Genomic DNA, 13,982 nt, shown 5'->3' with positions numbered 1-13,982 from the left:
ACAAAATTAAAAACTCAAGGTTTATTTTGTTACAAAAATCAAATCTTGAATTTTTTTGTAACTGTCCCATCTTCAAATTAAGGTGCATAACAAATTCCATATATATATATATATATATATTGATAACCGAGTGTTCTAACTGGTTTATACGCACCTCGACTAATTTTTGAAGACCAATTTCACCACTCACTTGCAGAAGCACATTTAAATTCTTGGAACTAGTGTGTATTGAACCAGAGACCCAGAGAGAACACATCCCAAACTTTAAATTATGCTCCCTAGACCAACTCCTTAAAGATTGAGGAGCCTTATGTATATATACTCATAACCGTCCTTTCATTTATTTTATTCGGTTTTAGCGCGAAATGGTTAGTAAACCATCGGGCCACATCACATTTGAAGAGGCAAAATTTCCCCCGCCCCTTCTTGCTTAGAAAAATATATAAATTTTGAAAAGACAAAAGAAAAAAAAAATTTTGAAAAATAATATTAAAAATAAAATGCATGATCGTAATGTAAATTACACTTAAAACAAATCTAGTTTGTACACTTTTTTTCTGATCTAGATGTCTGATTCCCATTTGACTGGTCGAGGGAGCTTGTTACTTCACCAATATAAACTCTCTTTTTTTCTGGATACTGCCAAGTGCAAGTGATGGAAGACGTTGAAAGACCGCGATATATGAAGTGGGTTTCAATTCATCACTTTTTGAAAATGTGATACATTCATCATACATGTAATACCATGGAGTCTCTCAACTATTGCAAACCAAACATAATAATATGTAAATAAAAACATTATTTTACTAGCAGAAACGTATAACTTTATATATCATTCCACATCACAACATACAAACATTTTATATCACACCACTCGTACTACTACTGCTACACCTGCCAGTGATTTGGTGGTACATGTAAATTTTTAGACTTGGTATTGTCTTGACTCTTTCTCATCCTGCTTTTCATTGCTTATGAGAAAGTGTTTTGATTAATTTTTTTATTTTTCCAAAATCCTTTCATAGAATCACAGGTAATAATGAAGAGACAGTAGTGTGAAAGGTGAATGAGCTACCAAAAAAAGGCTATATTTGTCTACTAGAAGATATAAGAGAACATTTTATTTTTATCCCTATATTTCGTCACGATTTTCAATTACACTCCCAAACTTTTATTATTTTCAATTTTACCCCCATACTATGTAAATTCCTATCAATTTTATCCTTGCCGTCTATTCCCGTCAAGGAAGTGGACAGAATGGATGGCGTGGCCCCCTACCCTTTTGTATGGAGGGAAAATTAAGCCTTTCCCGCCAAAACCTAACATTCCCTTCTCTTCCCTTCAACTTACAAAAACATGGACGAAAAAAAAAAAAAAAACAAACAGGGCATGAACGAAAGCAATGGAAGAGAAGAAATGAGGAATAATCAAAGCTCAAAAAATCAAGAGAGATGGAATGCAAGTGGTGTGGACAAGATGTTTTGCAATGTTTGTGGAAGAAGAAGGTCGATACACATGGCATGGACCGACGCAAATCTTGAGAGGAGATTTCTAAGTTGCCCTAACAATGGTTGCAATCACTTTACCTGGGTAGACCCATCCATGTACGATCGGGCAATGTAGATCAGTTCTGGTTTGTTGAAGAAGTTGAATAAGATGGAAGCACAGTAGGATAAAATGACTAGAAGAGAGAGGAAATTATGGATTTGCTTGGTTTTGTCATGGTTGGTTGTAAGAATATGGTTTGTAATGTAAAGTTACAAGTTGTATGGTAGTATATGAATGAATGGAGTATGTATCATGTATATGAATCATATGTAATGGGTGAACTATTGTGAAAGGAAAAAATTGATTTTGAGATGAAAATTGTGTATTTTTTTCTATTTTTTGTTTTTGGTGACTTGTTATTTTTGTGTCTTTTATTTTGTGTTTGGTGATTCACACATAGACAAAGATAGCACACAGAAGTTGGAAAAGGATTGTGACTCATACACACAATTCGTCACTCTAAATTCAATTTGGGCAAAACAATATAGTGAAGGTCCGAAAGTTGACATTCTTGCTTTCACTGTGTGTATCCCTGAACTAAAAAAACAAAACAAAACAAAACAAACAAACAAGCAGCAACACACACACATAGCAATCCATCACCAATCAAGACACAGAAGTTGGGAAAGGATTGTAAGTCACCCACAGAATTTGTGATCAAATTGTGACTCCAAATTCAAATTAGTGAAAACAATCTAGTAAAGGCACCAAAATTGACATTCTTGCTTGAACATCATATCCATCCATGAACTGAAAACTATAAAAAATAAATAAAAAAATAAAAAATAAAAAACAAGTACCAACACACACACACATACTAGTCCATTACTAATGAAGGCACAAATATTGTCACAATAGCATGAAAGGTAGTAAATTATCATTCACATTGATCAGTTCACACACTTGTCATTCATTTGACATCACTAATGATACAATTGTCATTCATTCATGCTGTGCAAAACATACACTAATAAAGGGGCAATCAATACAAAAACCAGGCTTCAAATATACAAAAAGCCCCTACCACTATAAGGATTATGGAATTTGACATTCTATTTGGTGATATACCACAAACAAAAATAGCAAAACCTTCAAATCCATTACATTGTATTCCATGTTAAACAAAAACAAAAACAGCACTTGTCATTCATTTTCTCCTACTTTGTTTCAATTGCATTCTTGCTTTCACCTAGTGGAGATTTTCCTCTCTATCTCATTTGACCTTATAGAGGAGTGTTGGTATTGGAACTTACTAGAGACCCTTCACATCCTAGCTTGCATGCAATGGAGTTGAGTCACTTGTTCTCATAACCATTCTCCTCTTTACCTGCAATAGCCATTATCATTGATCAAAAAAATATGTAAGAAAGACATTTATTTAAATTAACAAATACATTTTCAAAACTTTCAGCCAATTTATTCTTCCTAACTTGAGTTGCTTGTGTAACTTGACTCTCAACCAGGCTTCCTTCAGGCTGTCTCTAACTATATTTGTTTCAAGTTGACTTTGACCTTGTCTTGCTTGTGGCTAACTTTGAGTTTGGCTTCCTAGAGGCTAAGTCTGACCTTGGCTTTCCACAGACTGGGTTAGCAATGTGTAAGTTAACAAAATGTATAAAAAAATATGAAATACTTGAGTGGAACTCACAGGATCTTTGAAGTAGGTGAATTGGCTTTTGACTTTACATGTCCTCTTGTTATGTCCCAACTTGCCACAATTCTTGAATGTCATCTGAATTCCCCTCCTTCCCAGCTTACTTGAATCAATTACATCAATTAGTACATTTGTGTCCTTCCTCTTATTCAGTCTTGTCCTCTCAGCTCTCTTCATCACATCAGGTGGTAGCACTTTAGCATATTTAGTTGTTGGCCACATTTGTCTACCACTGATTGGGCTCAACATGTTCTCATAAATCCTCAAGTAGGTTTCAACTTTATAGTAATGTTGCACATACTTTTCTAGCTCTTCACCAATATAGTTTGCAGCAGTCACAACATTGACACAAGGAAGGCCTGACCGATCCCATTTCCTATACCCACAAGTCCACTTTTTCAAGTCCACCTTATATTGCTCACTATATGGGCCAACAATTTCAAATTAAGAACCCTCATTCCATCTAGGAATCCAGTCAACTGCATTCACCTTTACCTTCTCCAAAATATTCTGAATCTTAGGACATATATCACCTTTGTTTGTACCTTTTCATTTTTTCATTTCTTTTTTGAACTGTTTCCATCAACAAAACTCTTATCTTCTCTAATATGGTGAGCACAGGTTTATCCCTAGCCTGCAATATACTTGAATTGAAACACTCACAAAGATTATTCAACAAAATGTTACGCTTAGGGAAATTGTGGAAGTGAAACCTACTCCAATGGATTGGTGGTCTTTTAGCCAACCAATTGTATGCTTGTTTATCAACTCTTTTCATTTCTTCCATGACTTTGGTGAATGCAACAACAGTGCTTGCCCTGGCAGCCTTCCATAACAAATCCTTCAATACCCAATCCTTATTTTTACCCTTGAAATTGTTGTACAAATGCCTTAAACAAAACTTGTGTGAGGCATTTGAAAAGAGCTCAACCACTACATCAATTAGGCCCTTTTGTTTGTCACTCATGAAAGTGTAACAATGGGAATTCACAATATTCAAATCTTTCCCCCAACAAATTCAGAAACCACAACCATGTTTTCTTCTTCTCCTACTCAACAATGGCATAGACAAATGGGAATATACAATTATTTGCATCTATCTCCACTGCAGTCAATAATACTCTACCATGTGGCCCTTCCAAATGACAACCATCCACTACAATGACTGGCCTACAAGCATTCTGGAAACTCTTCTTCAATGGAACCCAACACAAATACAGGGGGTGTTTGGCAAGAAAAATTTTAGCCTTTTTTAGGCTAAAATTCACAAAAATACAAAATAGGCTAAAATATCTAATAAGACAAAATGTCACATCAAACTCATAATCATTTCACTTTTTCTCTCACATCACATCCAACTACAAAAAAAAAAAAAAAATTCAATCATCTTCCAAAATACAAAAAGTTTAGCCTATTAAAATAGCCAAAAACTAAAATAGCAACTTTTCAAACACCCACACAATCTCTTACACTTGGACATTTGATCATCCCCTTCATGATGTTTTGGAACTTCTTTCACGTTCTTGCATATTGTTGTTGAGTACTTCTAATCTCTTCTACATAACCCCAAAGCATTGCAAATTGTTCAGTTGCAGGACCCTTAATCATTCTCAAAGCCTTATTTTTTGCCCTTCTCACTTTATGCATGTCAACTTTGACATTGTGTTCTGTTGTAATGGTGTCTGCCAATGACTTAATTGGCCAAGTAGGGTTTAACCTAATCCTTTCCCAATACCTCTTTACAATCCATCTAATACTCACATGTGGCACATCAAATGTTCTGTTTCATGTATGTTCATCTACAAAAGTTTTGATCTTATACACTCCTTCACTTTTCACAAAAGAAGCATAGCAAACCCAAGGACAACCATGTTTGCACTCTGCCCCAACCCTTTGTTTGTCACTCTTAGTAAATGTGATTTGTTTGTTCCATTTAATAGCATACTCCTTCATAGCATCTCTAAACAACACATTTGTTTTAAACTCCATGCCAAGTTGGAATATAGGATTATGCATGTCAGTCTCACTGAAAATAGGGCGTTTAATCCTCCTGTAATGACTATCTTCATCAGAGGAGCTATGAAGACTTCTTAGCTCATCAAATGAGTTGTCAATGCTTTGTAGGTCATCATTGTCAGCCATATCACCCATAGCATCCTTACTACCTAAACCACCAAATTCCATCTCTTTGTCAACATGTTTATCATATAAAGCATCATCATAACCTTGCTCATAGTCACTGTCATTGTATTTTTCAGACTCATCAGTGGATAAGTCTGACTGTTTAGGATCATAGGCATCACTGTCTTCATCTTTCTCCACTTGAACATCAACAACTGCCCCCATTACCCTTACTTATTTCTACACATGAGGCTACTTGAATCATTTGTGTACTTACATAATCATCCAAATTGTGTCTTATGTAAACATCTATCACTCTGCTTTCATCCACATATGTGTCCAACATCAATACATTAGCATCAAATCTTAGCAACTCCATCCCACCATAACCAATAACCTTACTATAATAATTATTACTTGGCCTATGTCCTAATTCCTTAGCCATGCAACATAACTCTATAATGGAAATTTGATCTGAATGACAAAATTCAAAATGACATACCATACTACCACTGTAAACCCTCTATGGAATATACCTAACCGCACTTCTATGATGCATTTTTATTGTAAAATATCCAGATCCTTCCTCTGCATTTATCAATGGGAATTTGTCATTAAAACTACTATTCCATAGAACTCACAATGATAAAATACTATTACATTACAAAGTCCAATGATTGGATGGCAATGATTCTCAGAGAGATTAAAACAGTAAACAAAATGCATGCATGGGATAACATAACATTCTAATCAACCATCAAGGTTAATTACTAATTAATGATAATAGCAACCCTACATTTAACAATAAAATATAGAATTTAATTAACTCCAATTTACAAAATACAAATTATTACTATTCAATGAAACTCACAATAATAAAATACTATTACATTATAGTAGAGATAAATAAATAATAAATAAGTAGTCATCCATGTGAAATAAAAACAACCAAAAAATAAAGATTTAATACGTGTTCATCAATTTCAAACCGAAACAAACATAAACAAAGATTTTCTTAAAGTAAAATTTTTGAAACCGAAACAAACATAAACAAATTCCATTAAAAAAATCCATGTCACATATAAACAAACAAAGATTTCACCATTCTAAAATAATACTAACATCAACACATGCGATTTCCAACATGAATAATAAAAAAAATTAAAATTAAAAAAAAAACTTCAAAAAACATTAAAAAAATATATAAAAACCACATACCATATACTTTTCCTCTTCCTCCACCGTTATTCTTCTCTTTTAGCATCCAATCCATCGTTCAATCTTTGATTTCAATGTGATTTCGCAGTCGTTGTTGACTGTCAACTTTGATTTCAAAATTTTCAGAGCAAATTGAAAACCCTAATTGCGATTTGGCAAGTTCTAAGCAACCCTAATCTATCTAATTGATTGTGGTTAACCAAACCATTGTATATTCCATCCACTTCCTTGACAGAAATAGACGGCAAGGCACTACAAGAATTAACACTTTTGCCGACCAAAAAATTGGTCGCTAAAAGCCCATTTTTGGTCGGCAAAAGTTATCCGCGACCAATTTTTTGGTCGCTACTTTGGTCACCAATTGAGGGTCGGCATAAGTAATTTGCGACCAAAATTTTGGTTGGTCGGGAAAAGTCAAGTTTGCCGACTAAATTTTTGGTCGCTAAATATATCATTACCGCGACTAATTCATTTAGTCGCTAAAACACTTTGGTCGCGAAAAGTGATATTTTCCCGACCAAATATCTTAGTCGCCAATTGACACATTTCGCGACCAAAATGTTTGGTCGCCAATTATCACATTCAACGACCAAAATGTTTGGTCGCCAATTGTGACATTCCACGACCAAAAAATTTTGGTCGCCAATTGTCACATTCCGCGACCAAACATGTTTTGCGCAACTAAAACTTTAGTCGGCAATAGACCTATTCACGACAAATCCTTTGGTTGTCAAAATTAATAATTTTAACGACTAATTATTTAGTCACCAAATGTGCTTGGTGATACACCGACTACTTTATTTAGTCGGAAAAAGTATAACTTATATTTTTGGCGACTAATCAATTGGTCGCCAAAACTAGAAAAAAAAATCAAATTTTGGTCGCCAACATCCAACAAAATAAACCTGTAATTTATAATAATCCATTCAATTTATTCAATATAATCTGTAATTTGCAAAAATCATTCAAACCAACAAATAAATTGAATCATGAACATCCAATAAAATACATATATCAACCATTTCTGAACCTATTTAATTAAAGTCAGCAACTATTATAAGTTTTCATCCACAAATAATTCCAAACTACATATTTCATCTACCATAAAAATTTAAAACATAACAAGTACTTGTTATTATGTTTTAAATTTTTATCCATGTACATCAATCCAAAAATATAACTAGTAGTCTACCAAATATTTTCTATACACACCCATCCAAAAATAGAACTACTAATGTATCCAAAAATATAGAAACTAGTCTACCCTAATATTTTCCATATACATCTATACAAAAATATATAATCCTTCCAAAAATGCAAAAAGTGCCAATTTGTCCTGTACAATTTAGCTTTGTGCACGAGTTCATCCATCTGCACCAAAGAAAAAGAGAAATAATGTCAGGTAAAATTGGACAAATAATGAAAAATGTCCATGAAAAGCAAAGCTCACATTAGCAAATTAAATGACTATTATTATCAAATTGTAAATAAAACAATAGCATTCTTATGTGCTTTCTAAGACTCAAATCTTTATCAAAACAAGACTGGTATGAATTCATCTCTTAATTTGTTACTTCATTATGTAATATGGTTATTCATACTAAAAAAAATTTTAGTGTAAAAGATGCAAGATAAAAGAGGGCCTTTTGGCTAGAAAGTGACCTTCCAATGAAGCAAAAATAAATATACAATACATAAATATGTATGTATACACAAATACATGTTTCTGCTATGAGCTTATTCAATACACAAATACATGTATGCATACACAAATACATGTTTCTGCTAGGAGCAAAAATAAATATACAATACACAAATACATGTATGCATACACAAATACATGTTTCACAAGATATTCATAGTACCTGTCCAAAAAACCAGTCACAGATTTGAACACCTATCCATGTTTTGCATCCGGTTCTGTGACTGGTTTATATGTGCATAGTTCAACTTTTATTATTATTACTTTTTTTGTTGATAAATACGTGAATAGTTCAACTATTGACAACCACCACAAGAATAAAGTAGTCGAGGGATATTGATTTCAGATTTCATAGAAAAATTTGACATACTGGGTCGAACTTCAGCATATCCCCATTGTTCCGAACCATCATCAGTCCCAGCAGTAAGATGGAAATTTGCAAGAACCAATGAATTAGAAACCAGCAGAGAGAGATGCTCGAGGAGCACAAGACTCTTCATTGATGCCATTTTAGTATCCAAATGAAATGGCTAGGACAACTTTGTATATAAGAAAGCTATGGCATAGGAACCATCACTTATTTGTCCTTTGACTATAAAGAGAGTAGTAATAACAAAACAAATTTAGGCGATAAATCCAAGGATGAGTTTGTTCACATATGAGTAGGCTTAACGTAGTAAACCAAAAAAAAAAAAAATTTATTGGTTTCGAACAAATTTAACATTAGCAAGGACCCTGCTAGATGGGATTTGTGTAACATACCCTGCATAAACTATAGTTCCATGATGCATATAAGAAAATTTTATTGCCTAGAAATAAACAGCACATAATCCTAGCAAATTTGACAACATTCAGCCAAATACAGAGTTACCCAACATGGAAGTCAAGGAGCTGCTCAGTGAGTCTCTTTTGTAAGATATACAACATAAAAAACACACACAAGCCTACATTAAATTAAGTCAAACCATGCTAAAAACATTTTCTATGCCAAAAATTGTCACATATTTTGCTAACTTCTAAAAATAATTCTTACAACTGGCAGAGTAAGTAACAAATTTCTATCTCAAGTAACATAGTAGCCATCAATCATGATACTGGCTAGCACCATAAATCATTACACCATTGGCGATACCCAACAACCCTTTGGATGTCCAGATTTATTTTATCAGACTACAAAGAAAGAGGAAAGAAGTCATTAAATTAACCAAAGAAAGAGGAAATAAGTCACCAAATTAACCAAAGAAAGAAAAGTAAAATCTGAGAAAAATAAGCATTAAAAAAGGTATGCACCTATGCTGTGTAAGAGATAACAATATATGCAACTGACATAACTTTTTTATCTAACCTCAAATTCTATTCAGTTATAAGAGAACACAATGCTAATTCTATAGCAAGATTGACTCAAATCAAACCAGCACTTTCAAAAATTTACAAGTTACATACTAGTAGATTATCCAGTCTCTTCCAAGGAATCTGGTGGAATAAAGTAAGACATATGTAAGTTTCAATTTTTTGGAGATTTCATGCCCCACTGTTTCAATAGAGAAGCTTCTGCATAAATGAAATTCATCTACAAAGATTCAACAGTATCCAACATGAGTAAAAGTTATTTCATAATCAAACAGCCCATATCTAATTAATCTTACCAATTATCTTCTAAGGGTCAATTTGGTTGTACCACAAATGTGCATTGGCCATTTTAGAATTGGTTCATTCACATATTAGATAATTCTAGGCACACCTTGTAAATCTATAAATTTACTTTATTTGTGAACATTTTAATGTGTTCATTTCTTTCAACAAAATAAAATGTAAACCCACTCATATTTTGAATTAACTCAGTTGTATTCAACAATGTCCAATATGAGTAAAAGTTATTTACTAAGCAAACAGCCATATCTAATAAATAATACCAATTATCTTCTAATTGGCCATTTTAGAATTGGTTCATTCACAAATTACACAATTATTGGCTTGTGGCTGTAGAAAAAGAAAACAAAAAGGCCTCAAAAACCTATAATTTACTTTCTTTGTCAACATTTAAATTAAATGTGTTTATTTCTTTCAACAAAAAAAAAGGCCTCAAATGGTTCACTTTGAGCAACTTTCCAACTATAATTGTGTTGGTTCATCAACATCAACTTTCTAACATCTCTCTCTCCTCTTTTCTCTCTCATACACATATTTTAGATCCAAATGAAAATTAGTGACAGCATGTATATATTTAGTCGACAAAAGTGGTCGGCAAATGTGTATATTCTTGTAGTGACAGCATGAAAGGTTCTAAACTCAAAACAACAAAGTGGCAACAATTGCAAATAGACTTACCAGAATTAACTTGAACAATATACAATTCTTCAAAATACATGCAAAGAAACAACAAGGCTAAGGCAAGAAAACCACGAAAGAATTGAATGCCCACTTAGCCAATCCAAATATAAGGAGGATAATCATTTTTGTATTGTTAACAGGCAATGAAAAGCCCAAAAGCACAAATTAGATAAGATAACATTAAAGCAGGCTCAAGGAGCAAGATTGCTAATATTGTAATAGAGTTTTATAAATTCAATATCCAAAAATAGAAGCCTATAAATTTTAGAACACATGTGCAACATACTAGCAAATATATAATAATGACAAGTATAAACCTTAAGATTATTGTTCTCCTTCTCCAGGGTTGCAATCACTCTTTTTAAACCATCTGCAATGTCATTTGTTTCTGCATTCTCCCTTCTAGTCAATTCTATTTGTAATCGTCTTACTTCTGATATTTTCTCATTCAATTCATCACGAATTTTGTTCATCTCCATTTTCTGCAAGAAGAGAACACCACGTGTGGGTGGAAGAAAAGAAAAGATTAGATTGCCAAGAACCAATGAAAAGAAGAAGAAGAAGAAGAAGAGAGGGAGAGAGAGAGAGAGAGATAACATACAGAATATACATAAGTAAAGACTACTTTGAAAACACACAAAACGAAATTGAAAAGTTCATGCCAGATCCAAATTCATACAAAGGTTCCTAAAACTAAGAAATTTTAGCAAGCTAGCCAAAAATCAATTTGGAAATTGTGACATCAAGATCCAATCTAAGACACAAAATAGGTGATACATATTCATTAACTATATCTCACTCAAACTATGATATATAATTGTCAGAACAAAACAGAACAAAAGGTACCATTACCTTTACATTGCCCTGAATACCAAATTGTTTTGATTCTATCTTCGTGTGAAATGTGAATGATTTTAGGTTGCATAGATTGTGCAATCCCATTGCTTAGTCCATCCTGTTTATAGACAATTCCATTTTGTGTTTGATCAGACAAACAAGTGCTTTGCTTTAACCAGCTTATCCAGACCAGGTGTGCTCCCATTAGAGACAGGGATGGTTCCAGAAAGGTTATTGCTAGTGAGATCCAACCAGTAAAGATTAAAGAGATTACCCATTGAAGGTGGAATTGGTCCACTGAATCGGTTGAAAGACAGAGACCTATAGAATATAGAATGAAATAATTGAAATATAGGCCAAAGCATGCAAATGCACAATAAAAGGTAAGCCATACTAGAAGATTCAGTACATGCACGGTTCAGCAAAAATTTTCTGGAATGGAAACATGATGATATGAATTAAAAGATTGAAGTTTCTGATGCAAGATTTAAAGGACCAAAAAATGGTTCCACGCTCAATTTTTTCTCATCTTTTGAAAGCATGAAGAGGGAGTAAGTACGTTCACCCGGAGAAGTCAGAGGGTGTGGGAGCATTTGTGCTTGAAAGGTGCAAATATTAGGATTTTATAGGAAGCCCAAATAATACATATGGCCTAAATAATTTGAGGAAAGAAATATAACATTTTGCAGTACTATCAAATTATCAGAACATTTTGCAGTAACTTCCAACTCTCCATAACAGACCATGAGAAGCTTATAGCAACCTGATGAAGTCAAAAAGATTGTGATATTCATTCCTCTTAATGTTCCTTCAAAGATGTTCTTGCTCAGTCTTCAATCTGAAAAGAAGATCAAAGTAATGCATATTTGCACCTCCAGCAGCATGCCTTTCAAACTCCACATAGTCAATCTGAAATAAGATACGCAAGTTCAACAAGTCAATCCACCCCAAACCAGGCATATTTTATTTTGAAAAGTAAACCCCAAACTGGATATAATTCAAAATAATATATCTATCACCTACCACTAAACCACAGGGTTAAAGCATTTGTATGGCCAGAAAGTTAGCTCTTCATGAAGAATAAGAGTTGGAGGCTTGGGTAAAAAGAAGAATCCCTTTTCAAGTGGATACAGGACACCATCTTCAGCTTTCAATGAAGACTTAACAACATAACCATCTTGACAACTACGAAACTTCCCAGGTCTAGTGACTTTGGCACCAGACAAGCCACGCATTATCTAAATGAATACTTCATGAATCAGGCCCTGATGTATTAGAGAAAAGAAAATCATACCAAAGCGAGTAGATTTAGTTATATATATATATATATTGCTATCACAATATAAGTAAAATTGTGTAATTTATTACACACACACACACACACACACACACACACAAAAAAAAAAAAGGGAAAAAAAAAAAGAAAAAAGGCAACAGATTGTCTTTTGAACATGTAGAAAATGGTGCATTAGGAATGGCATCAAAAGATGAAACAACATCACTACTATACCTTATACGATGGTTCTAACTTGTCCTTGTATTTTCTATTCAAAAGATCTTCATTCATTGACAGGGTGCATTCAACCACATAGTCTGTTTCAAACTGCATAAAGATGGTAGGGTACAATATAAATCATCACATGGACACATGATCTCTAAGAAAGCTTAAATGGTGACCTTAATGAAACACAACCAACAATACCTGCAAGACAATATGTTGGTACAAAGTTTGGCCTTTACGGGTAGGTGGATCGAGAGTAACAACAACAAAGGTATGTGGTTGGTTAGACTGCAGAAACACATGACAATATATGTGAGTTAAGTTCAATATTGTTGCATCTTCCAAAAAACACAACTAGTCAACATTGATCAATTGACAATTTGCATGTTAATTTTTCAAACATTAAGCAAAGAAAATGAACTTCTGGATTAAAAAAAAAAAAAAAAAAAAAAAAAAAAAAAAAAAACTTCTAAACTATAAATAATAAATAACCTTAGGCAGTAGAAAAAGGCGAACAACACTGCTGTACTTGGAGCCTTGGGCATTTGTTATACTTTCTATTGGAGGATGACATGAAAAACTCTATGTTTGGTGCATGTGCAGCCTCTAGCTTCCTCGGTTCTCTGCATTATCACTTGAACAAAGTATAGTGTGTTAGATGGCTATTTTATATTTGCCCTTACTTAAAGTGTCCGACTGACTTCCACAATAAGGTCTACTTGAGTTAACATGCAGTTCAAAGATCAGTTGATGATGCCATAACAAGAAGCACAAAAGCACAAGATGTTGATGAGATATATGTCAAATGATAAAAGAAAAATGCAATCTGGTATTTGGAATCATCTCTGTAGCACACCACCACTTTATTGAAATAGAAAACTAAGATAAAGCATGATAGATCATAGAAATGGGTCTCTTTCAAAACAATTAAATCCTCTTCCCAACAATCCAACAGGCTATTTAAGGCACATAACAAGAAATGGGTCTCTTTCAAAACAATTAACAAACACATGGAGTGCATGAACAAGTCCACATGGTTCTGCCAAAATATCCCTCGAGAAACCCAGTTG

General features: G+C 33.5%; 1 long non-coding RNA gene across 1 annotated transcript; it reads right to left on the bottom strand.

Moving 5' to 3' along the window:
• Nucleotides 1-12,850: 12,850 nt before the first annotated feature.
• Nucleotides 12,851-13,765, bottom strand: LOC145789720 (uncharacterized). Its single transcript, XR_014327968.1, has 3 exons — nt 13,405-13,765; nt 13,114-13,200; nt 12,851-13,014 (listed from the first exon to the last, which is right to left on the bottom strand). It is a non-coding gene; the product is annotated as an uncharacterized LOC145789720 (long non-coding RNA).
• Between the last annotated feature and the right edge of the window lie 217 nt (nt 13,766-13,982).

This window comes from Camellia sinensis, chromosome 1 (genome assembly GCF_055761805.1).
Source record: "Camellia sinensis isolate YWXY chromosome 1, ASM5576180v1, whole genome shotgun sequence".
NCBI classification, from domain to species: Eukaryota; Viridiplantae; Streptophyta; class Magnoliopsida; order Ericales; family Theaceae; genus Camellia; species Camellia sinensis.
This window is presented reverse-complemented; position numbering and strand designations above follow the sequence as displayed.